The following is a 27,387-nucleotide window of genomic DNA, read 5'->3' as shown; positions in this document are numbered from 1 at the left end:
ACGCCAGGTTCATAACCAGTCTTTAGACAAAACTGTAGGGTACTGAAATGCTTGTATATGAGTTCTTTTGGCTCCCTTTGTGTTTCTGTTTCTGGCCGAGGCAGAAAGCAGAAATGCCAAAAGTATTGCTGTGTTCTTCCTAAGTGCCTTTTAAGCGCTTTTGGTAAGCTGTGCATCTGCTCAGGGCAAGCATCCAAACAGCGCCTGAACATCACATCTTTTGACACTCGCCTGCTCCGGCTGTGGACAAATGACCTGGCCTTCAGCAGCCCTTGCAGTATGGGATGTCTCCGTTATTTTTCCATTGTTCATCAGTTGTCCTATCTACTAGAACAAAAAGGAAACAGGAAATCCAGGTGTATTACTCTGGTAGTGCTGTCACCATGCGGTATGTGCAAAGCCAAGGATTTACTTCTAAACTGCCTTAGATTTAGGGTAGTTCCCGTGCTTGTGATGGTGTGACTGTGGAGTTTAACTTACAGGCTATCACATGCAGGACAGTTTTGCTTAAGAAGCTTATGTTGGTGTATCGGTGACATTCATCAGGCAAGGGAGAGTCCATAAAGTCTTCTGGCATTCTCAGCTTCAGTGGTGAAAATGCAGCACTTCACCTCTGTATTTCTTCATATGAAATCATTTCAAGTTCTTGTGAGTACCCGAATACTTAGGCAGAAGGCAAGTAGAGGATATATTTCTTCCCTTCTTTTTGCAATGTCTATTCTCTGTAGAGAAGGAGAAGCGTGTCCACCCCTGAATGTAAAAAACATCTTAATAAAATCCTGAATTGCAAGCACAAATCATCAAAAGTAGGATCTAAGCTTTTAGGAATTTCTAGATTTTATATTTTCAGAATAACTCCCTAGCCATTGATAATTCATAAAATCTAAACCACTCCTGTTTTCTCTTTCCACCTCCATTAGAAAATATCCCATTGTAGATAAGGATCTGGATTCAAAATAAGGTATTTTGCATACAGCTACTCATGCAGAGCTATTTTACTAAATCTAAAATTAATGTATAAAGTCAGGCTTTTCTATCATATTGCATTTGCAGGTAATTTTCTGGGCAGAAAAGGGAATTTGAGTTCTGACAAGTTGTGTTTAGCTAATCCAATAGCTCTGTGGAGTTATTTAATTTTGTATTAAGTCTTTCACAAAGAAGATGGCATCTCGCTGATGTGGTGGTTGGATCCTCGTGCAATGTACTTAGAAAGAGAAAGTGACCTGATGAGAGATGTACCGTTCAGTTCTTCTTTCAAGTCCTTGCGTACTCTTTTACCCGCTATTAAAAACAGTAACTTGTGTTGACCTGATAACACTGCAATTTAGGTGAGCAGGAGGGAAAGGGAAAGGGGTATATCACTGAGTAAAGGACTACTGCGTCTTGTCAGCACTGCAGCACATATTCAGTTTTATTAATGTGCACCAAAATTTTTTTTTTTAATAAATATTTTTTTTCTTTTTTTTTTTTTTTTTTTTTGCATTGAAACGTTGTTGTGAGATGCCATGTGAAGTGTAAGTGTAATACAATAAAAATATGAAACAAAACTGAACCCTTTAGAACTTACCTGCCAAACTTTCAATAGATAGGTAAGTATTTGTAGCATTTGCTTTTTGTTGTGAATACCCAATAAGAGAAGGACAGAATTTATTTTATTCCGTTACCTAAAACAACAATTAAGGATAAGAGCTGTAGGCTCTCGTGAATATGATTAGTCTGACAGCTGGTCCTCTGTGGTAACAGCCTGTTACTTCATGCATCTAAACCTGTCACTTCTCTAGCTGGGATCTGGAGGCCTTGTGATGGCAGGATTGAAAGCCCAAGGTCTGAACTCTATGTGCAGAGTTCATTGTCTGTACGTGTAAACATAATTTTTACTTAGCAGGCAGCGGAGCAGGGTATGCATGCTTCAGACCAGCTACACTCTCCAGTTCTCTAACAGAGTATTTAGCTATGGATCAGCCTTTTTTTTCCCCACTAAAACTCTTTTGCTGGTTGAAATGGATTTTAATTTTTGTTTTGATCAGAGTTTTTATTATTTTTCAGTAAAAGCATGGAGTTCTGTCTTTTTCCTTTTTTCCCATGTGTAGTCAAATAGGGTTAACTGTGAAGTAGGGGACCGGTGGTGAGCAGCCTTTCAGAGTGCTGGTTACAGCGATGGTGTTTTGGGATCTGTCATAACGTATCTGTGACAGGAGATGAGCCTTCATGGAGAGCTTTTTTTTTTTTTTTTTTTTTTTTATGTCTGCAGACTCATCAAACCAGAAGTATCTTATTAACTCCAAAATGCCTGTATGAAAGTGTTGGGAGTCTCTGGGGCTATGAGGTCTAGCTTCAGGAACTAAAGAATTTTGCAAGGAGAATGCTGCTTATTTGCCTGTTGTTGCATTGCAGTTCATATCCTGTTCGGCTGCATGCCAAACCCACAAACTCCCTCTATCCCTGGTAACTGAGAAGATTACTTGCTTATAATGCTGTGAAATAAGTGCTGTACCATTGTGAGCATATGTAGGGAAAGCCTTTAGATTTGATAATCTTTATGTAAAGTCTCTGAACCTTCTTACAACTGAGTAAAGACTCTTATTGCTGATATAGGGTCTATTTTTAGAAGCATGAAAAAATAGAAGTTTACCATTTTTTTACTACATTTAAAAGATTAACTTATGTAGAAAACTCTTAAATTCTTTTTGTGGCATGTTAGTTTCATCCTCAATAACTTCTAAAGGGTTATTGTATGTTAATGCTAAGCTGTCTCTTATTAAAGAGTAAATACCCAAGGAAATGACAAAAAATGTTACTTTTTGTACCCTTTATCAGTACCAGTAAGGAAAGCATGCCCCAATACACAGACCACGGATACTGGTAGGACTGAACAGTCTAGCAGATCTTTCTTACTTTTAACTTTTAGCATTATTTAGCAGTTCTCTGAACCTGTGGTTTATCTGTGCTTCGTGAGTCTCAGAGAAGAGTGCCAAACACAGCCTTGCTGTCACTTGAGTTAAAATGAAATGTCACCAAATGTATGGGTTCAAAATGTAGCATACTTCATTTATTTTATTTATCTGCTTTCCCTGAGATTTCCTACTTAAATCCAAAAAAGGAAGACTGAAAGACTAGATAGAGATGCTGTTCTAAACTTGTCTTTTTTTTTTTTTTTTTTCCTCCCGTTGGTTGTGAAAAAAAAATCAAGACTGAGAACTAAAATATATCTAGACTACTTTTTTTTTTTTTTTTTTTTTGAGAGTGTGTGTGTGTGTGTGTGTGTGTGTGTGTGTGTCTGATTTGCACCAGAGGAGGACCATGAATGAAATGAATGAATTACTCTGCCTATTGAGTAGTGGGTTGTTGAAAAGACCCCTGTGGCTTTGTGTGAGCAGCACAATGAAGTGTCCCAGTGCTTCTGATCAGGCTGAGATGTGTAGGGGCAGCTTCTGGCAGAGCTACTGAAATACAGTAGCTGAACAGCTGAAATACATCATCAACTTTCTGGCATTTGTTGCCCCTATTTTTGCAGTAATAACACCTGGAACAATAAAGAATATTTTCTCTTCTTACCAGCCTCTTCTGATGTGAAACCATCTTGGATATAGCAGTGTTAAGGTAGACGTATTTTGAATCTTGTCAGGCACTGTGTGGTTTGCTTTTCTGAGAGAATGTGAGGCACAGCATAAATGAGGGTGCTGGTCTTGAGGAACAAAGATAATTTTTTTGCCTTATCCTACTCTGGCACAACTGGAGTCCTTTAAAATACGAGGATGTAATTCTGGGGTATTAGTTGTCTGATAATATCAGACCAAATACAGCTGAGTTTAATGAGGTCTGATCCTAATTGCTCTGTCATTAAGAATAATTTAATAATTTCTTTCACCTGCTGCAAGACTATATGAATAACTGTTGGGCTTACCTTTTTCTTTTGAAATTATGATCTTATGACTAAAAATGGCGACGTTACAGAAAAAAGGTAAAGCATTGGCACATAAATTGATTTAAAAAAGGGCCATACGCAGATTTTTGTCAGTTAGGTTTCTCATGTTCTTGTCTGTGATTTCACAATAGTGTTTGATCTGAAAATTCACTGTGCCATGAGGGAGAGGAAGAGAAGATTAAAATAAATTTCTGTTGAACTGTCAGTACGTCATGCCCTGTTTAGAAAAGGAAAAGATACACTTGTACTAATGACTTTCTGTTATGCAATCAAAAGAATTTGCACAGCCTCATCATGGGAGGTTGATTTTTCCCTCATATTCTACAAAAACACTTCAGTCCAAAAGAACAATTCCAAAAAGTTTTGTTCATTCCCAACTTAAAGCTAACTGGTACAAACCAGCTGATAAGATGGCCATGAAACACGCTTTAGTCTTATGGAGACTTGCATTATGGGCTCTGTGTGCTGGTTCCAGTGTACAGGGCTACATAATAGAGAGGAGTAATATGAAGCGTTATTAATGCTGTATTTGTAGAATCATTGTGGCAAGAAGACAAGCTCTAAGTTGGTTTTGGTGGGGTTTGGTTGGTTTTGACTTGCAGTAATCTACTGAAAACATTGATTGTTCACTTCACTTTGCCTTGTTAAAACTTATGTGGCTCCTGTGGATTATTGCTTCATAATGCTTGGACAAACATCAATTAACATACATCAAAACTTTTCTTGTTTGTGTCCCCTGCAAATGAAGAAGGCCCAAATGACACAATGCAATTGAAAACAGCGAATATGCAGATTACAGCCTGCCAGCTAATCGGTCAGACTTTGTAGACGACATGATTTTGCTGATACAGGTTTGTTAGAAATATAATATTTCTTTTTGAGACAGGAATGATTATAAAAGCAGATCTCAGAAGAACTGCTTACTGGAAACCTAAGTCGTCCTGAATAATAAGTACTTTTACCTAAGGAAGTTTGCCTTTTGCAAATTGCCTCCAATTTGCAAACGTTGCTGCCATGTTTATTTTGGGATTACTGTGGATATTTTTTTCTTCCTGTTCTGTATTTCTGTATTTTCCAAGCCACATCTTTTAAATACTCTTTTATAAGCCTCTGATAGTTTATGTCCCAAGATACTGTGTTTGTTAACAGTAATGCATTTGGTACAATGTAATGTAAATTTTACTTTACTTAGCTCCTTCTACTGAAAAAATGGTAGGTTATGTAAACAAGTCTGTCTAAAGTCAGATGCACGGCTAGATCTGTAGAGACAAGAATGTATATATGCTGTTGGTAGTGTTGCTTAGTTTTAGAACAAGTCAGTTCAGTGAGACAAGTGTTAGGAAAAAAAAAGTTTATGTCAGTCTTTACTCAAAATTTCCTGAGTTAAAGCAAGTGGAAGTGAGAATTTGTCCCCTGGGAAACTTGGTGTCAAGGGAAGCTGTGGATTCTGTGTGAGGAGGTCCTGTTAAGCATAGACCTCTCGGCCTGGTGCCACTCTTAGTCTTTCTGTGCCATATCACAGGTAAGCTGAGAGATGGTGTTGGTATGCTTGACCTTGTCTACTCAGTGCAGACTTGCTCAGTGTGGGCAAATTAAGGTGTTCAGCAGAAGATGGAGTCCTTGGGTCATTGGAAGTAAGTAAAGGGATGTGGGGCTGCTTGTGCTGGGCAAGGAGCTCTCAGAGCAGCTCTTGGGTATGGGGACAGGTCCTAGGAACTGACAGAACAAGACAATCTTCTCAGGTCAGCATTGGGATAAACTGATTGAAAGTGTATCTGTTGTGCTAGGAGCAGGCCCTGAAGAATTTAAATGTTAGTCTCCGAAGTACTTTTTCCACCCACTTGCTGTTTTGCTTACATATCATATGGCAGTATCACTTTTAGATACCAAATGAAAAGCATGTGTAACAGAAAGCACAAATGTTCTTCCACTCGGTGTAACTAAGGGTGATGTCCAATATAAAAAATGGATTTTCCTGAAGTAGAACATGCTACTTTAATTATTACATGCAGTTTGGAATCATGACTATTTATACAATTAGAAGTTTGGAAAGGCTGCTACAGTTTCATTCTACTTACGCATTAGAAAGAGATTTTTTTCTATCTAAATGTAGACTGGAAGATGAATACTGAAAAAAACCTTGGAAGTCTTCTTGGCAGAACGCGTCTCTTCAGTATTGGCATTACCTGACATTCAGCAAATATTTCCTAGCAGAGGATTCTATACTCTCTTTACCTTTTAAACATGTGCAAGTTTCCTGTGTAGACCAGCGTTGGAAAATAATCTTATGTAGAGGGGAATGGCTGCTGTGGTGAAGCACTTTGCAGCTTCTCTGGCATTCAGGTTGAATATGTATGCCCATATTGGTGTTTTACATTTTTTTTTGGTAGCTGTTTTCTTTCTTTTTCTTTTTTTTTTTTTTTCTTTTTCTTTTTACCGTCTTTATTATGTATTAACATGCAAGTTGAATTCTGCTCTGCATTGTTTGAAAAAATGGACAGAAGTGGGATCTACTATTTATCATGTTCTTAAAAGTGGATGCTCTGAAACAGTGTTGTTATCACATTGCAAACACATTACTGAAATGTTATAATCTAAAGAATGAGTGAAATTCTAATTTCTTTGACAGTTGTGTAACTCTAGGTGAATTTCCCTGACACAAAGGTAACTCTGTGCATTTATTCTATATTTTTATTGTTGAGTTAGTGTACTTAATCTGCCCCAGTGATATAATTGAAAGAGTCACTGATCACACAAGAAATCCTCTGCTATTTGATAAAGAAAGTTTATCCTCATGAATTCTGTGTATTTTTAATGCAACTTCTCTTTTGCTGAATTGATTAAGCTCTGTTGAAAATTCTTGAATATGGAAGCAAATCAGCTGTGACTGAGAGGGATTGTCTGATAATTTACTAAGGAAAAAAATTAGCATGTCCATAGACTTGTGAAAAGAAGGCTTCCAGTAGCTGTAATTTTAGAAAGATTGTTTTGAAGCTTGATAGCGTGTTCAAAACTGAGCTCTTCCTTTGCTTTAGGCTCTTCGTGCACTTTACCAGGGGTCAGGAAGTTTGCATAAAAGCAGAGGCAGTAGGTAAAATCCCTCTGAAATCAAGGGTAAAACTCTCAATTAAACAGAGTCAGGATTACAAACCATGTCTAATGCAGTAGACAGACTAATAATATCTGTGGAGAATTTGTCTATTAATAAGGTGTGGCTAGTTTTTCACACTAAAAAGAGAATTGTACTTGATTTAGTGTACTGTCATTCCCTTTTTCTTAAAAACAATGTGGTACGATAATCTGCATTAAAGACACCAACCATTACAGTAGTGTTAGGATAATGCTCTGGTTCATTTCTTAGACTGCTGTAATATTTTATAAGGATTGCATATAAAGGACTCTATCCTGGTAAAGCAAAAACTGGTCTGTTGATACGTGTTCCCAGGAAAACTGGGAAAAGCAAGTGGAAGTTCAAATGACTGGTGCTATACCAGTTATTCACACATTTCTTTTTTCTTTCTCCTGTGCTGATGATTGGAGGACTTCTATATCCAGGGGCATGACAAACGAACAATTAGACTTTGTTTTTTAAGATTACATCAGCTCTGAAATATTGCTGCTTCAGAAAATAAATCAGTGTGGTTGATTCATGTTGATTATAGCAATTGCAAAATGTATTTTATTGCTGATGTTCCCTTGGCAGATGTGCATTAGACCTATTGATCACTGAATGAAGAGACTTCTTTTATTCAGTGACCTATGATTATTATTTTTTTAATTATTATTTTTTTCCCTTTTTATCTTTGGGATAGGTTCAAAGCTACTCATTTCTCTGTCTTTCCAGAGAAAATTCCGTCTGGTTGAGTGATAAGAACTTTCCAGCTTGATGATCTGATCAGTTTTCTGTGCACAGTTAAAAGAAGAAAATCTGGGAATAGATTAAGAAATACTATGTGTCTGTGGCTCCCTGACTAAGCGTTTGCTGGCAAAATCAACATGTAAGCAATTTGTATATGAACTCATGTCACTTTACAGTACTCATTCAAAGAAGGAGAAACTAACAAAATCAGAGAAGACACTAAATGACTTGTCTTTGTCCGTCCTCTGAACCAGATGTGTTGGGAAGGGGAGAGACAGTGGTGGAGGATCATTGAGCAAAGTCTCATACCAATGTATGAAGTATCTCCTTTCCTGGCATGCTATATTTCCATTTGCTTTCCCATCATTTGTGTTACTCAGTGTTTTGAAATAAGTGCTGTGCAAACGGTCCTTCACAAAATTCTTTCCTAATGCAAAACCACAGGATTCTCCTCTTAACTCCTTTACCTGTGCGATGACACTGTGTCTTGAGAACTGACTTTCAGATATGATCTGATGTTGGCAAAGAAAATCTAAGACATGTCTGAAACATATTCCAAGAGACCACTTGGTTGTCTGGTTTGCAATGCTATGGGTCAACACTCAGGTTATGGGCCCCTCCTTTAGGAACTCCTGTATAAGTACAGGAACTTCTCTCTCTATATACAGTTATATTTAGTCTGGAGAAGAGGAAGCCCAGGGGAGACCTTATTGCTCTCTACAACAACCTGAAAGGAAGTTGTGGTTAGCTATGGGTCAGCTTCTTCTCACAGATAACTAGAGGGAGACGAGAGGGAAGGGCCTCAAGTTGTGCCAGGGGAGGTTCAGCTTGGAAATTAGGATAAATTTCATCTCAGAAAGAGCAGTCAGGCATTGGAATGGGTTGTCCTGGGAGGTGGTGGAGTCACTGTTCCTGGGGGTGTTTAAGGAAAGGTTGGACTTGGCTCTTAAGGACACTTTTTAGTGGCTGATAGTGGTGGTTAGGGGGCGGCTGGACCATATGATCTTGGAGGTGTTTTCCACCCTTGATTATTCTGATTCTACATACCTATGAGTACAAATCTGAAAGTGTGTCTTACCTACCAGAGCAGTATACAATTCTATATGTTTGAGTATACGACTATGTATATTTGAGTATATATATACAAATATATATATACAAATATTAAATATTAAAGCATTTAGGACAGTATACAATTTATACTGACACCTGTGTGTTCAAGACAGTATTGTACTGTGATATTTTTTGTATGCTTGGATAAAACAACTGTTTGTGTCTGTACTCTCCAGCACTGCAACATACAGAATCCTTTACAATGACTCTGAATCAAAACCAGAACATGTTTGCAATGGAGGTCAAGCATTATCCAAGGTGGCATGAGGTGAGACCAGGCATCCTCAGCTGAGGAAAGGCAGGTTAATAAATGAACAATTAATTTGTCCCAAAATATATTGTTTGCTCTGAAAATCATGAGCAGAGGAAAGAGACAGGAATGACTATTAATATTCACTTAGCTAAAATGTAGTGCAAAATGGGCCTCATACATATTTGGATGAATTAGAAAGCAGTAGTGATCATCCAGCAGGGAGTTTCCTTCTGCAGAGTGCTAGAGAGTGGAGTTCTTTGAGGTGATGTTTAACACGGGGATCAGTGCAAGAATAAAGATAATTCTATTTTTGCAGGTGCAGACTTCTATAAACCTGAACGGGTTACATCTGTAGATACTGGTTGTAATCCTCCAAGTATGTGTGTGTGGGGGGATTTGAAATGTTTTGTGGTATCAAATAGGACATTGTTTTTCAGTGTTTGATAATTATACTGTCCTTCATTTAAAACACATTTTATAGAGCTACATGCATGTAGATAGATATTTGTTAGATATATGGTAGAACAAAGCAGCTACAGTTCTCTAATTCAGGACCGGCATTCTAAAGTAGACAAAACATTAATTTTCTTCTGTCTTTCTGCTTAAATCAGTCCTTTCAACTGCCTTTACATTAAAATGATCAATGAAATTGGCTTCTCTTCTACTCCCGTGAAAAACTGGGATAAATTACAACCGCTCTAGCCCTCCTCCCTTTGACAAAAATGGGAAAAGTTTTCAGTATGTTTAGATTTTACCAGACACCATTACCTCTTGTTAACAGTCTTTGCTGATAAATTTAGACTTACTGTAGTTTTCAACTGCTTGCAAGAAGCCACAATTGTGCAACTTGAGTCTTTAAAATTAATGTATTTCTAATTTCCCAGTTGCTCTTCCCTCTTTGCTACATGGCATGTATGACAGGCCCACACATATATTGAGATCTGCTTTCAGGTTCTCTAACCAGTCCTTTCAATGCTGCTTTTGGAAACAAAGATCTCTTTGGATTCTTCTGACAACAAAAGATCCCTTTTGGAAACCGGGGAAAGCACTTGCTCCTAGTCTCTCACCATCAAGTGCATTGCATTCAGATATTGCTGAATCTGTTCTTTTACTTCATTTTATACTGCTACTACTGAAAAAAATGTAGTGGCTCATAAAACAGGGTCTTGCTAATTTCAGTGTAAAAGATGGATGCACTATATATGCAGGTGGCTCCATGGTAGAATGCAATATAATAAAGTTTATGAAACACCGTGTGGAGTACTAACAGTAATTGAAGAAGACCCATGTGCTAGGAGCTTTCTCACGCCATTGAGGTTCAGAAACATTCAAAAGCCTGTGTTAGTCTGGGCTGTTTACTACACTGAAAAAGTTATGTATAGTGGAGGTAGATCTCTAAAGCAATTTTTGGATCCTTCTTTGCCTTGTATCTTGGCAATTTATGCACACAGAAAGTAGGGTTTCCCACATATTCTGAGGATCAAATCAGAGAAGCCAAGCCTATGAAGTCCTTGGAAAGCACAAGACTGCAAAGGAGATAAATATACCCACTCTTAGTGATGTGAAAATAGGTGTGTAAGAGGCCCTGAACTTTTTCTTGCAAGTAAGAATGTCAGAGGGGGCCGTGATCTTTAGCATGAGCCGGTGTCTTATTTGTGTTCTGGAGAACAGGTAACAAGTGAATCCATGTGGGATTCCTCATCTTGGGCATCCAGACACAGCGAAGTCGCTTACTTCTGCTGTCTGCCATTTTATAAAAAATGAATGAACTTTGCGATTTCCTGTTCTCAGACCTTAGAGGAATTGTTCTTTCTTTTTCTTTTCCCCTTTCTTTGTGTGTGTAGGTGTATGCACGTGCACATCTGTATTTTTCTGTGCTGGACGTTAGCCGCAACACTGAGTTGTAAAGAATGCATGACAGCCATGGCCATAGAGCTGTGATACAGCTATGCTGTGTGAAATGGGGCTGGGAAGGGAGGGCGGGAGACCAATGGTACACATTGAATGTACAGTCATTCCCTCCTTTCCTTGTCTGAAAGGCTTCCAAATCTCATATATTCACAGGCAGACCCCAGCCAAAGCCCGCAGCTGTCATGCATTTTCAACAGATTCCACAGGGCCTAGATGAGGTTTGAAGACATTCCTTTGCTCTTACACATTAGCTAAAAGGAATTACCGTAACATCTGATATTGTGGAAGTGGGAAATTTGCCATCCTGACCTTGCCCAAAGCATTCCGGAACTGGGGGTCCGAGGATTTATTATCTCAGATGGCCTCCAAAGGTCGTCGAGGGCCTGTCTAGTGGTGCTCAAGTACAACTCAGACAACCAATGTGCTATTCATTTGGAGGGACTGCAACCATTTCTTTTTTCCTTTTTTTTTTTTTTTTTTTTTTTTTTTTCCCCCTTATGGCTGAAATAATGGGCAGACACATGTTACTGTTACTGCTGCTCTCTGGATCTTTGTCATAGGAAAAGCATGTTCCATTGGAGCCATTCCCAGCTGTCAGTAATGTGCTGAAACACCACAGCCAATCATCAGAGAACAGTCCAAATAAACAGGATGTTCACAATGTGTATGATTGCATGAGTGTGTAACAAACTTTCTGCACATTTCACAGTCTCATAATGAGATTGACATGCATTGCTTAATCTGCATCTGTCTGTTTAGGGAAGAAACACATAAACACCATGGAGACCATGTGCAAGAAAGCTCGGTTTCTTGGCTGCATGGCTGTTGATATGATAGGACAAAATCTGGTATTGAGTTGGAAATGAGCAGTACTTTAGAGCTATTCATTTAGCTGCTGGGAAGTGCCCAATAGCCAGCCAAGCACAGTTTGGTGAGTGTTCGTGTAATCAAAGTGGTTATTATAGCAACAGATGACAAAAGTGCCTGCGGATGATGCACAGAGCTATTTTTTAAAGGAATATTTGAGACACCATTTGTTTTCTCCCTGTTTTGATTCAGAATTTATTTTGATTGCTTTATGTATTTTGAAAAAAGTGTGTGCAGAGCAAACCACCAAAGGAAAGAATGCTTACAGAAATCTATAATTACATAGTGGAATAGCAAAAGCTATTGTGTCTTTAATTTGAAATCAGGACAGTATAATTACAATAGCAAATATAAAAAGGAAGTTAATGTCTTTACCCTCCAAAGCATGCATTTTTCCAGCAACCAATGTCCTCACCCTAAAAACCATGCATTTTTTGAGCAGAGTGAATGTTAATGCACATTAACTATCTAGCTGTGCAGTCTTTGAGATGTAAGACACACAGACTGTATCACACAGGTGGGCAACGCCAGCTTCTTCCTTGATCCATTTTCTACCTGCCGCTACGCCTTCCTATGTTTTGCTTCTTAGAGTGTTATAGAACCTATATGCATCCTTGTTCACATGAGATGGGGAAGGTCTGATACCTATTAACTTACATGAAAAAAGAGAGATTTAAAAAGATATATAAAAAAGGCAAAGAAGTCCTCCCCAAATCTGTGAAACTGTCTGAAAATACTATTATCTACCTTATCACAGTGTTTACAACTGTTGCTAGCCTTTCATTCTTATGGGAGAATGTGTAAAGTACTATGAACACAGAAGAAGAGACTGATTTCTGATATGAACTCCAGGAATAAAGTCTACTGCCCAAATGTTTTTGTAGTGAGCTGCTGCAAAAGACGTTTTAAATGCTGCTAGTGTTGGATGGTGATGAGTTTATTTGCTGAAACAGATAGACTACAGCATAAGAGAAACATAGAGTAAATCCTGACTGATTATACCTAGTTGAGCTATGAAAAACTGACTCTGTTGCATTATATGAGACTGAGGAAAGTGATCAGGAAATTAAAATTGCACTTCACAAAAAAGAGTATTCTAGACATGGTATCTTGCCGTTAACTTTCAATTTATCTCTGGAGCATTTAGGTCATGCAGAAACTTACCTTCATCTCTCCCAGAAAGGCTGTATAAAAGTGGTCAGGTGGTAGTGCAAAATATTAATACACTTTTTTTCAGATAATTTTGCATTTCTAGCATGCAGGAATACTGCTTCCCAAGGATGCTGGTGAGGAAGAACCCCTTTATTAATAAGAGAAGTCATAGGATGGCAGATAAATAGGGTTGGGAAGAAGGAAGGAGTTGAATTATTGGCAGTTCTAGCCCAAATCTCTAGGAAGATGTAGGAAAAGGTAACTTCTGCACCTATTCTTAGGTTATGACTGTTGTTCAAATGTAAGTGCTGTAGCAAAAATTCAGGCAATATGAGTCAATAATCAGCATGGGAAAGAATAGAAAAAAATCCCATGATGTATACATCAAAATGCCAAAATTTCAAGAGAGCATAAAGTCAGAAATAATTCCAAGTTTATGGAATTGGAAAAGAGTCTAGCAAGAGATGGGTTGCCAACTCTAAATGTCTGAAATAAATCTGACAGTTTATTTGAAGAAGTGTTTTTGCATCAGTGGCTATCGTCTCATAGCATAATCTCTAGCCTTTGTGAGTTCTATAGAAATGAAATTTATGGGGATTTGTTGTTGCTGACTTGTTTGTAAAATGTTGGAAATGGAGGGAGATAGTAGTATTCCAGGACAGGTCGCACCTGATGGGGCATCTAGACTTTGGCAATAGAAACCGAAGGGATTGCCATGGGACAAACCAACTATGTAGTAGTTAGCATGAATCTCTAGCTGTCTGGCCTTAAATATGCCCTAAACTGTTTTTTGTTTTTGTTTTTAAACTGTCTTGTTGGTGTTAATTTTTATAACCTGGTCACTTCTTTCATGTTCAGAGTGCTATCCCAGCTTCTCAATACTAAGAATATTAAGAATTTTCACTTTCATGTATTCTTCCATTACATCCAATTCTATTTGCATTTTATCTATGAATTATGTTCAAGTTTCTGTTGATTGAACACAGTCAGTCCTGCATTATCTCTTTGGATTTGGAATCAGCAGGGTTGAGGTAAAAATGTGGCAGCACAGACTGAATGTCACCAGGAAAGGACACCTTGTCATAGCAGCTCTGTATCCCCAGAAATCAGTCATACTAAGCAGTCTGCAGCTAGCTTCATACTCAGCACACATATCCATGTGTGCATCTGTGGTCTTGCTTCCTGTTCTGCTGGCATCTTCTCCCTGCTACATTGTTCTTACCACAAACGATTGGCCAACTTTCTTTTAACTGCCTTTAAGCACATAGATAAATCTCTAATTTCCCACCAACTGAGAGAAGGCCATTGCTGCTATAACAGATCTGTTCGGGTACCCCAAATAGGGTAGTATTTAGAAATACAAAGGCCGAATGTAATCCTGAGCCGTATAATGAAAACTTGTAGCATGCAGGGCTTTGTTTTCCTAACTTGATTACATTATGAGTTGCTAAATGGATGAATGTTGGTACAGGCATAAATAAATGAGGGAAAGACTATTGCAGTACTTTAAACTTATATGTAGATTATAAAATTAAACCCCTACAATGCTGCCGCTCTGATTTATTTAATTTGACCTGCGATATTAGCTTGGACATTCTAGATCTCTCAGAATGCTGCACTCATGAGAATTAAATGTTTCCACTAAGTTGAACTACTTCAATATTGACATTCTTTGCTAGAATCAAAATGACCACGGCTAGAATTTCCGTAGAAAAACACTTCTTTCACTAAGTATTTTTCTTGTTTTGTTTATTGCCATTACTGCAAACTAAATCATGCTCTCTTTGTATTCCTCCTCTTTAGCTTCTGAAACTCTGTTTAATTGTACTTCCCAAGAGCTTGTTCAGCAATGCCAATACATTATGGAATCAGTGGGGAACAGGACAAAGACAAGCAGGAAACTGTAAGTGCCCAATACAAATGTATTTCTATGACTTTATAATGGCTTGAGCAGATGTGTTATTTTATATTCGTCTAGGTGTATTTGATTTTTAATACTTTAAGACATTTCCTGACCAGAGTTGCTGCTCTGTTGCTAATCAGTAACCCTTTGTTTCTCTTTCAAAATGAACTGTCTTTTTAAAAGATCCTTCTGAGCACTTCTATTTGACTATGTAACCGTGGGTATATGGTTAGTTACCAGTAACAAATTTGGGGGAGTGAATCATTTGGCTTAGTTTTAGACCTAAATAAAAATTGTGTCTGTGAGATCTGAAAAATTTAAGGAGCTATAAATTTACCATTGGGATTTTAACTGAACACTGTCATAATCATCATCATTGTTAGCAATAAATATCTGTGTATGTGTGGGGTGTGATGTTCTTTATTTTCATTTTATTAATGATTATGTAGCGCCCATTCATGTGTCTTCTCAAATGCATCTACTAAGGTTTTGTAAAAGAACAGAAATTAAACAGAGATTAGAGATTAACAAATCCAGTGATTTTTATACAACTAACCTCAATCAATGATGAGCAACATGGAGGAGGTGGGCTTTTAAGATGGTATTAAATATCAGTAGAGAAAGAAACACACACAAGGCTTTGGGACCTCATTCTATCCAAAGAAGATACTTGCAAAACAGATAATAGAACTGATTTGTAAATGACAGAAAGATCAGTAGACAAAATTGAACATTAGAAATGTGGAGGGTAGCACAAAGCTTGACAAGGTGAGTCAAAAAGATAGTACTATATAACTGATGACAAGGAACTAAAATTTAAGTTTGCAACTGATGATTAAAAAGGGCTCTGAAAGTGAAGGTTGATAAGGTCAAAACTGATGAGTCAATGACTGTTCTTGGCTGTGATAGTTAACTATCTTCAGAGCAGCTTGTATGGTGCTATGATTCGGATTTGTGAAAAAAACTGTGTTGATAACACACCAATATTTTGGCTGTTGCTGAACAATGCTTATATATCATCAGAGCTTTCTTTGTTTCTCACTCTGCCCCCACCCACAACGAGTAGGCTGGGGATGGACAAGATCCTGGAAGGGAATACAGCAGAGACAACTGACCCCAACTGACCAAAGGAATAGCCCATACCATGTAACATAGTGCTCAGCAATAAATCTGGGGGGGATGGAGAGAGGGGTTGTTTGCTAGGAGCTGCTGTTGCTTAGGGACTGGCCGGGCATCATTTGTCTGGTGGTAAATGATGTTTTTTTTTGCATCACTTATTTACATTGTTTTGTTTTGTCCTTTTTCTCTTTTACTTATTAAACTGTCTTTATCTCAAGCCATGAGTTTTCTCACTTTTGCCCTTCCAATTCTTTTCCCCATCTCACTGGGTGGGGAGTGAGTGGCTGTCATATTTAGCTGCCAACCTCTGTTAACCCACCACAGTCAAAGAGACTTCAGCTGTATTTTGCATATTGGGAAGAAATAAGACAGTAGTAGACTTGACATAAAATTTAAAAGAGATGGAATAAAAATACCAGGAAAAAGGTGGAAAAAAATTACGTGATCTGGTTACACAGGTAAGGGTGAGGATAACGAGGTTATTCTCGATCTAAAATCTGTATTTTTAGATGAGACTATGGCAAAAAATGGTATTTTTTAGATGGTATGTCTGTACAACATACAGAGATACAGAGTAAGAATTAAGACCAGTGAGGGAAAGTGGGGGAGAGAAAAGAAATGAACAAACTCCCCGTATCATAGTTTAGGAGAGAAGCAAAAAATGTCAATTTTCTAGGCAGCTGTCTCCTTATTCCTGATCTCTGTTTTCCTTTTAAAAATTACTGCTGGACACAGATGAGAATTTAGTCTTTCATACATGCACGTCTGTGGTTTGAGTGTACAAATGAAGAGTTATCTTAGGCCGACTTTGGAGAAATTTCAGGCAGTAGTTTTTGGTGAAGCCTTTTTTTTTTTTCAATTATGAAAACCTTTAAATATAGTAAAATTCTCCCTGCTAATGCAGAGATTGGAAGAATGAATCAAAGATACATATTTTTTAATTTTTTAAAAGAACAAACCCAAGTGCAGAAAATATACAGATTTTTTTTTTTTTTTTTCAAGGCGTCTTAGGTGGTCATGCGATGTAGCCTCACAGTTTGAAAACATTCTGCTAGAATTAATTTTTATCTTCTAGATGTGTTTGCTTTCTTATTTGCTCATTTGCTTAATAAAATAAGTTTAGGTCCTCAGGCAAAAACAGTTATTCAGAATACAAATACTGTACTTACAATTCTGTAAGTACATTTAGGCAGTTAACAAACTCTCTGAATAGAAGGACCAAACAAACCACTGTAAAATTTCTATTCCATTACTTTGGAAAATCCTCCCCTTTGACTTCCCTCTCCTAACCACAACCACACTTATATTTGCTATTTTGAGGAATGCCAACATTGTTCTCGGCTGTATTTTCCTTGCAATCTTAGTGGTTATAAATTGAATTCTTCATCCTCTCTTTGGTTCTTATTTTTACCTAAATCAAACTCATATGTCAATCTCCAATTGACTAATGCATGCCACATAAACTTAAGCAACAAGATTGTGAGCCGTATACTGAGAAATGACATAATACTTGAGAAAATATCAAATATTTACTAAGCTAAAGCCAGTGAAAACGGCCATCAGTGGTAGCACCAGAATTATGAAAGGGAGGAAACATCAGCTAACTTAGCTCATTTTGAAAAGAAAATAACTTCGTTAGTCTAAAAATAATAGTCCTTTAGTGCTGCAAATATACAAAGCGTGCTATTTGTTGATGATATGTTGTTAGTTAATGAGAAACAGGGCTAAACCCACCAGTAATTGTAAATTACTATAGCTCCGTTGAAACTCATAAAGCTCCTCTGATTTCCATCAATTAAACATCTGTCCCCAAATCTGACGATGAGTAATTCTTGCAGTGTGAGCCAACTGATTTATTTTTTTTTAATCCACATAGATGTTGGTTCCCGTAGATTCTCTTTTTACATGGCCTCTGTGCGCCATCCACTGCTTTGGCTTCCCTAAACCAAGTAGAACCCTTTCCAGTGAACATGAAATGCATCTGTCGAGCTTTTGCTTAGCTTGATCGCGTTGTGTCCCTCTTTTGTATCTCTCTACTGGCTCCTCATCTGTTAACAGTGTCAGGTTTAAACAGCTTGCCACCACTTTCATAGCTTTGTGTTTAAGAACAGCCTGCCCTCCTTAGCTGTCCTCCCACATCAAACTTCCTGTTCCCGGTTCTCCCCATCTGCTCCTTCAGTATTCCCAAATCCATCTGCTTCTCATATTATCACCATCTTTTTTTCATGCTGTCCCTGCTGAACAGAGCAGCCTGCCTGAGTTGACTTGTGAGTTTTGCCTTATATGTTTATATTTGAGTCTTTTTAAGGTTGCTGTTTCATCTGCAACTTGCGCGTTAAAAGACCCCTTTTTGTTATTCCATGTTATTTATCTCATCTGAAATGGGTAGATATGTAAGGCAGGAACAATTCCTTCCTGAACATCCATTGCCTGATGACAATAAACAAAAAATCTTTTTTTGTTGTGGGAAGAAAAGGCTGGGAATGTCCTCTTAGATGCACTGCGAGACGGTACTGAAATGGTTTTAGGTGTTTTATTTTTTATTTTTTATTTTTTAAGCTCCTATCTTCTGTCATTTCCTGCTTGAAGACAAGATCTTACATGAAACTCTTCCCCTTCACTTATGAGAGGCAATGTCTGGATATTTGTATGGTACCAACCCATTCAGCAGTACGTCCTGCAGGTCCTTCTGGGAAGTGATATAATCTGTGGTAGCACCTAGCACAGCCATTTGCCCATTCCCTTTGCAGAAAGGAACATAAGAACTGCCTTAAAAGGGGGTGTTGTCAAGAAAAGGGGGCTACAGCTTAATCAAAGACAATAAACCCCTATTTACAAGCCCTGATTTGTTTGAAATGATTGGCTTCAGTGGGTCTAGTGCCTGCCCAGTACAAGTTAGGGAAAGTTGAATCTAAAAATTACACAGAATTAAGTTCTGACATAGCATGCTCTGAGGAATAGCACTGTAGGAGCTTTTCACCAGACCATCCTTAGAAAAAGACCATCAATGGCAATTAGTGTCTACCTCTCAGTGATGCAGAGATGAGCCAACATGAGGTTTATACCTAGTTTTCAAGTCCCTTACATATTTCCCCTAACTGGCTTGGAAAAACAATTTTGCTTCACTCATAGGCTTATATAGCTTAAGACAAGAGGCACCACAAGACTATCTGTCAACTTCTGATAGTTGATTCTGCATTGAACCCTATTAGTAATGTAATGTTTGACTAAAGCATATCTTCTGGAAAAGACCAATTTTTATAAGAAAATATGTAGAGATGGAGAATCCCTTCCCTTTCCCCTTTACTCCCCTCCAGGAGTAAATAATTAGCTTAAAATACTTTATTTCAATTTAAATATGCCCACCATCAGTTTCTTGACATTGGATCTTGATTTTTTTTTTTTTTTTTTCTAAATTTAATAATTCTTTAGTGTCTGGTATTTTCTCTCTTCTCTCCATGAAGGTATTTATACATCATTATTCTGCTCAAGTATTATCAGCTGAAATGAAGAAAGTGAGATCTTTAATTGTATCCCATCTCAACGTAAAGAATTTTTATCCAGCCTTCATTTTTGCAGCTTTCCCCCTTTAATTGTTCCAGTTTTCCTATCTTCTATTTAGAAAGTGAACATCAAAACTGTGAGCAAATATTTTGCTCTACAGTCAGCTCTACAGGTTAAAACACACTTCTCCTCAATACTTCTCCATTTATATATCTAAGATTTCTTTCTTTGTATTTGTTAAAACATCAAGCCCAATTTAAATTCATACACTCATGCTTAAATCCCTTTCTATTCTTGCTTTTAAAGATCTAGCATCCCACTGTACAGGTCTGTAGTGGCCTATATACATGTCTCTGTGAGAGTCCCACTGTGGAGGTCAGTAGAAATTAATATTAATAGATCACCAATGAAAATGTTGAATGGCATTGCACCTAATACCAATTTGTCAGAGTTCCCTCAGGAATCTTCCATTCAATGGTTATTCCTCACTGAGAAATGATTTTAAGCTACATCTTAATCCATTGATATGTCTCATTGACATTGGGTAATGCTAAAGAAATCAGAACAGCATGTCTTACAGAAGTCCAAGATTATTGCATCTGTGCAGTTACTTCCATTAATAAAATATATAATCTCCTGAAGAGATTGAATGGGATAAGATATATTTGACAAGATCTGCTTTCCAGTAAAACGTGCCAACTGGCAGTAATTATGTTCGTATCTGCGAGTTCTTTATCAATTCAATCCCTTATTGGTTTTCCATTATTTTTCCTAAAATAGATGTTACACTAACCAGCTTGTAATTACCTGGGTCATCCAACTTGCCCTTTGTGGGTGCTGGCAAATCGTTAGCATTCTTCCTGTCTTCAATTTCCCCATTATTAAAAGATTTATTAAAATTACTTCATTGGGCCAGATGTATAGTCAGCCAACTCTTCTAGGAGTCAATTGGTTTTAATGTGGTTATAGGTAGCTGATACCATCTTCCTTGACCTTAAACTTCATCCAGTGATGTCTTTTTTTTTTTTTTTTTTTTTTTTTTCCCAGCTTTGAGGCTTCTGCTGTTTCTGCCTTGATATTAACATTTTAACCATTGCTAGCTATGGTGGACCCTGATCTCAATACTAAGATGATTTATTTTGTTGTTTTGGCTGATTTATTAAAAAAGCACGCTTGCTGTCCTTAGCACTGCTATCATTCATTTTTAAGCTTTCTTTGACAGTTTTCTGTACTGTGTGTAACTCCCGATTTCTATGGATTGCTGACTGCCATTTTTCCATGAGTTTGGTACTGTATCCATTCTCCTCCATTATTGTCTTAATTTTGACCCAGCTGGTGGTTTAATCAAGATACTGTCTTTCTTTGGGTATGGTTTTGTGGCCTTTTCCCATATGATACACTTTTTCCTAAATGGTTCTTGGTTCATTTGTTCTTTCATTTTTAAGTTCTCATCTCGGTTTAGCTTTTTAGCTTTTTTTTTTTTTCTTTTTTTTTTCTTTTTTTCTTTTTCTTTTTTTTTCCTCATCTTTGGGAAGTGAGCTGTTTAAAGCAATAGTTTCTATATGTATAAATAACCAAATATGTCCCTCTAACCTGTCCTGCTTGCCATGCAGTATGCTTTTGCCATGCAGGTTAATGTGCTAGTTAGCTCAGCATGTCACCAGTGATTCTGGATGGACTTAGGAGCTCTTGCTTTGGAAGCAGACAAGCACAGAAGTATCTCAGCCTCATTCCTTCTGACCCCATGTGTGATTCTCAGAATATTTGTTTCTGGAAGTAAATACTACTTCCCATCACATTGTGATACAGCACGAAGTAATGCGGCTGAAACTGCAGTTCTGTTACTATTTATGATGATTATGTTAGGCTTTTTTCATGAACTTACGGTGTGTCCAAGCCATTGGAGGTAGTTCTTGTTCAATAATTCTTGTTGACAAAAAAGCATTTTTAAAACAGTTTAAATTGGTGTTAAGCTGTGGCTGATGGAGGCAGCCACATTGGTTTTAAGGGTACAATAAAAGGATCAAGGTGATCTCAAAAACTGAATCTAAAAATGTTAATACAGTAATGTTTCCCATGACTTCCAGAAGGCAGAAAACATTGTTTTCAAGAGTGCTATCTGCAGTAGCACGCACTTCATGTATTATTTTAATGAGGCTGCTTTCAGAGATGAATGCCTATCATGGCATGAAGCAAGTTTTTGTAATAATAACTCTTGTTTGTAATGCTACTGCACATGTGTATGTGGGTGACAGTAAATCCTAACTGTCTTCACCTGCTTTCAACATTAATATGGGATACAAACAAATACTTGTTTGTAATAAAAATAAATAACCCATTAGATAGCTTCCAGAGGATGTGCAGCTCTTTTGGTTACTGGCTTTGGTTAATGAAATAAAATTGACAAAGGAAAGCCCAGAAAAGATTTATTGTTACATAAATCTTAGGTATATTTTGTACATCCTTGGAACAACACAACTTTAGACATTAGCTTTAAATAGATTTACAGGAGTCAGAGGTCATAGTTCCTGAAAACAGAGGAAACTGTGCATAGAGATCATGTTTATTTTCAGTCTCTTAAAAAAATCAAATGAAACCATTCAGTGTATAAAGCAGAAGCACTTTGTTATGAGTAGCAGAACCAAGGACCGTGGATATTTTCATCTCCCTGGTTACCATGTGTAACTAAAACAGATGTAGAAAACTTGTGGCTTTTTTTCATCATTACTTGCCTTAACAGATTTTTTTATTATTATTATTGCAGTTTGTTTAAATAAATACAGTAATTCTCTTGGAACATCTGCCCATAGGGTATGCACCAGAAATCCCACAGCAGATCGGAAGAGAAGGCAATATGCAGTGGCCTCTGGGGAGGGAGTCCAGTAATAGATCTGTCCCACCTTCCTAAATGAGTGACAGTAGAATTACACAGCTTTGCTTAGGACAGTTGAAGATAGATTTACAGGATAGATGAAAACCCAGCACTGAGATATTTTTCCACAGATTTGAATGCCAACAATTTAATTTTAAATAACCCATTTTTAAATTATAAACAGTTTTAAAATGAAGATTATTTTCCTCAATTGTTGAATACAAAATGTCACAGTTATTTAATGCTAAAACACAGAATGATTCAAATCCCCTTTCTGACTAGCCTGGGCATAGTGCTAGTTTCCTTTGGACAGGCTGCATACTAGAGGCTGGGTCACTGGTACTTGCTTAGTGATTTCAGTATTTTTCCATGCAGAACTATCCAATTTCCATCAATTTCCATCCATTTTAATGTAAATCTCGATCTGTTCACTAAGTACCATTTTTTCATGTCTTTCATGTCTCTCCTAATTTCTAGTCTTTCATAGCTTTTTTTTTTTTTTTTTTTTTTTTTTTTTAGGGGGTAGTTAGTTTGTGGTTATTGTAGAGAAAGTTTCATTCGATGTCTCTTACAGGCTTGCTGTTCACAGTGAGTTATATGGCTGTTCTTTGCAATGCTGATGAATCAAACCTAGCATTCCCTTTTTTTTTCTGCTACAGAACAGGCCAGTAACCAGTCATAGGATTGTTTCTGAATTTCCATCTCGGCTTTCCCACAAGGCTTTCAGCAGTATAACGCTTTTATCTGACTGAGAGAGAAATTGGGTCATTTGGGTTACGTCAGTTACTGTATCTGTGGTTCATCAACTGGGATGGTAATGGGTTCCTCCCACTGAGCAGTTGCTTTTGGAGTGTACTGGTGCATAACCTAATGTACTAATGTATTTATTTATTTGTAGGGCTCTTATCGGAGTAGGGGATAGGTGTTTATTTGCAAAGTAAAGCTTAATTGCATTCAATTAGTAGCATGGGAGTTGCTGCAACTGCTCAACTCTATTCTGAATACATTTGTGAGTGGAAGTGTTTAGTGGAAGCGTATGGCTCCTCTGAATGCACTGGACGTGGTAGACGTTAAAGGTGCCTGAAATACCTGGAAAGTGGTATTTTCTCATGGGAGAAAATACGAGAAAAAATGGAGGGAGCATGAATAGAAACTGAAAAGGAGTGAGTGCAGTGGTTTTCGGCCTGAAAGTCCTTATGCGTATTCTTAGCACTTCTGCTTGTGTGTTCTGAAACATGGTGTATTTTCTGTTGTGGACACAGGTATAAGAGAAGTCCTGCCACATAGGTGCTGCTTACCACAGCTTCACGGGCAGTATTAACTGGTTATTCTTTGGACCTAATTCTGGGCATGCCAGTCAGATGCTGGTTTAGAAATGTTTCCCAAGGCTCCCTGTGTATCTAATGCACAGAAAAACATTAATATTGGTAGCAAAACTGTTCTGCTAATCTTTCCTACACGCCTGCCTTTGAATCCTTAGGCTAGAGTTTGCCAGAGTATCTCCTTTCAGCTTCAATTAGGGCAGCTGAAATTGTCTGAGCAATGTCAAATATATAATGCACAATTGATGTTTAGGATCAAAACCTTTCAGTGCAATTAGGCTTTTGAAACAATGTTTTCTGAAGTACCTTATCCTGAATTTTCCTTTCTTTTTATTCCCTCTGTGGTGCTTTCTGAAGTCATTAACGAGACATCTGTCCCCAAAAGTTGGCTGCAGATTGCATTTGGACAGAGGGCTTCCTAAGAGGCCAACAATTTCATATTGGTATCTCTCTAAGTTCTTGTTATTATTGTGATCATCAGCAAAGTTCATCTCTGGGATCAGTGACTAGCCAGCACTGCTGTCGTGTATGCAGTAAGTCTCATAGCAGTCAGCAGTGCTTGTACTTGTGTTTTGTCACGAAGGAAATCCTTTGTATATTCAATATACTCACCAGTCCCTGGCTCTCACCAACAGGTAGGACTGGGGTCTGTCCCTCAGTGCTAGAGGAGAGGAGAGGAAGAAGGGAGGGAGGGTGGGAGACACTGGGTATTGTGGAGAGTGTTTAAAGCATCGTATAAAGCCAGATTTAACTGCTCTTGGCCAGTTTAAGTTGACCCTGTAGGTATACCCAGGGCACATTCATAAAGAACAAAAGGTCAAAGTGTCAAAGACTTGGAATAATCAGCTAAAGAATGAATGGGAAAAAAAAAAAGAAGGTTCCTTTTCTTTCCTTCAGTTGGGGATCAGATATTTGCCACCAAGCTTCAGACATAATTAAAACAGGGGCCTTGTTCACAGCAGGTACAGCAGAACACCTTCTTTCATAGCTGCTGGACTACAATAATATTGTTTCTCTTGCATTAGAAAGATTATTTTGTTCAAATACTTCTTTGCGGCATAGCTTTTCCTACGCTCGGCAGAAGCCCATGCTTCCAGTATAGGACATCTTCTCTTCCTTCCTTTCAGGCTATGCCTTTTTAACAAGGCAGGGGAGAATGTCCCCTAATTAACAAGGAAGTTCTGGAGAGATGAGATTCCACAGACATAGCTCTTGGCAAAGTAAATGGTAATGATGTAGAGGACTGAGATAATCAGACTACAGTTCTGCTTTTGGAAGACAGTGAAAAGTCTGTGACGTAGGGAGGGATGATATCTGCATTGGTGTGTCCAAACATGTCCTATAACAGAGTAATGAAGGTGTGAAGAATTGTTTCTCTGCAAAAAGATGTAATCAGTTCCTGGATGTAGTGAAGCTATTGGGCATATTTCCACTTGAGCATGTTTTGCAGGAGACCTGCAAATACAATGAAGTTATGAAATAAGTAAAATATATAAATTAATAACATAATAATCAATCACTAGAAATTATTTTTGTCTGTCGTGCAGTCATATCCATGTGTTACATGGGAGAGACCTAGCATCCAGGAAAGGTCTTCAGAAGACTCTTCTTTCCCTTTTACGATTGTATGTCTTGAAGGAAAGTCAGTCTGTGAGGACAATGATGGAAAGATGATGTTTGAACTTATATATTTATGGAGCTTGGGTCCATTTCCTTTAAAAGTTCCTTTACAATGCTGCAATTTTGTGAATATGTCTGCTAAGGTTTGAGGAATCCACTTTGTACTGGCTCAGTTCGGTATAGCGGATTTAAGTATGCTTTATTGTTTATAAATCCAGCTGGTTTCCAAATGTTCTGGGGTCCAGTCTAGCCTTCTAATATAATTATGAAAAAAAGGTCAGGCTAAATGTCAGGTGTTGACAAAGTACTGATTGTTTCCACTTTGCAGGCTTCATAAATGTCAAGAGAAAAGAACTCTGCTGTCTTGCCTTATTAGAAAAGAATTCAGTGAATGTAATGCGTCTGAAGACTATTAGTGTGGCAGCACAGCAAATAGGCTCAGCCTCCCTCTGTACCAGGTAGCTCATGGGGGTTGGATGGGTATCCAGGTTTCTCCATTTTGACTTTATGCAGTGTATCCAAGCTCACTCAGATAAGTTGGGTATGTGCCTCAAATTCTTTTTCATTCTCATTTTCCATTCCAAGTTTTGGCCTTTCTGCAGAAGTTACTCACTACTCTGTGTTGGTTTTGCTTTCACCCATCATTCTGTGTTTTTCCTTTATTTTACTTGAACAAAGATTCTTTGCCAATATGCTTACAATCGGCATCACCCTTCACTCAACTTTTGCTGTCCACTCTGCAGGTTAATACCTATAGTAATAAGGTGCACATTGCTAGGAAGTCTTCTTCCTGCAGCACTCTTGATCATCTTCATCAGTCATTATGTTGTATCTACCGAGTAAATACTTGGCACCAGATTCAGGACTTTTGTGTCTGGTGGTCCTAACAGTTAGTAAGGGATTTTGAGAAAATGAAATACAGTACAGTAACTGTTCTGGAAAACTGCAATATGTGGTCACAGCATTTCACTTTAACTGAACTGGAACATTATTAAATGGTTCAAAGCCTGAGAGAGGGATAAGAGAGCATTTCTTTATAATTGTGGTCCAGAGTTCTAGGTGAGCCCCAGAAAGCTACAACACTGTTGTTACAGCCAAGTATTTGTCTGTTCTTTCTTCATAGAACCTCTCTCTGCAAATGAGCTGAGGGTATCTCTATGGTATACTGCCTATATAACTTCAGTTGTGTGTCCATGCATGTGCATAGTAGCTATGTAAACACACCCATACACCTTTATCATTTGAATCTGCGTGTTTTGCTTAAAGTATATTCCTTAAAGTAGATGGTGCTTGATCCAGTTGCATGTGTGTGCTTCATTCCTTAGACGCTCCTTGGCAAATGTGAGGGTGAAACAAAATAGCCAGTTACCTTGAAAATAATCTCCACCAAAGCAAATTACTATTCAACTCCCTCCTGTGTTCTGCCTCATAGTCTGATCTCCCAGAGATGCTGTGCCTCTGTAACACAGCAGGACAGAATACAAGTTTTTCTTTCTGCCTTGAAATTTGCTAAACCTTAGAGATCTAATCTTACCTACATTTTCACTGAAAAGAATTGAAATGTCTGACTAGTTCTGTGCTTTGCAGGTCTAAGCAGAGGGAGTCGGAATTCCACCTTTTTTTTGCCAAGTTTGATTTATGCTAATGTTAATGTATGCCAAGACTAGCAACAGGAGAGCAAAGATCTGAGTGCCCAGTTGACATTCTGCTCTGTTTGTGAGGTCCTTGGTGCAGACTGCCTAACTATTATTATAATAGGAATAGTTAATAGTAGTGACTGGATCTTGTGCTCCTGAAACCAGAGGTTAGGCATTGTTTGAATGATAGTATATTTATAAAGTCTTTTGAAGAGATGTAACATGGAAGTGTAAAATGTCCTATGGTCCATATCAACACATCCAATAAAATGTGTAAGAATAATACTTAATAATTTCCATTTTGTTTATCTTCTTGCATAATATTTAAAT

Source organism: Oxyura jamaicensis, chromosome 4 (assembly GCF_011077185.1).
Source record: "Oxyura jamaicensis isolate SHBP4307 breed ruddy duck chromosome 4, BPBGC_Ojam_1.0, whole genome shotgun sequence".
Lineage (NCBI taxonomy): Eukaryota > Metazoa > Chordata > Aves > Anseriformes > Anatidae > Oxyura > Oxyura jamaicensis.
The sequence above is the reverse complement of the archived record's forward strand: the minus strand, read 5'-3'. Positions refer to the sequence as shown.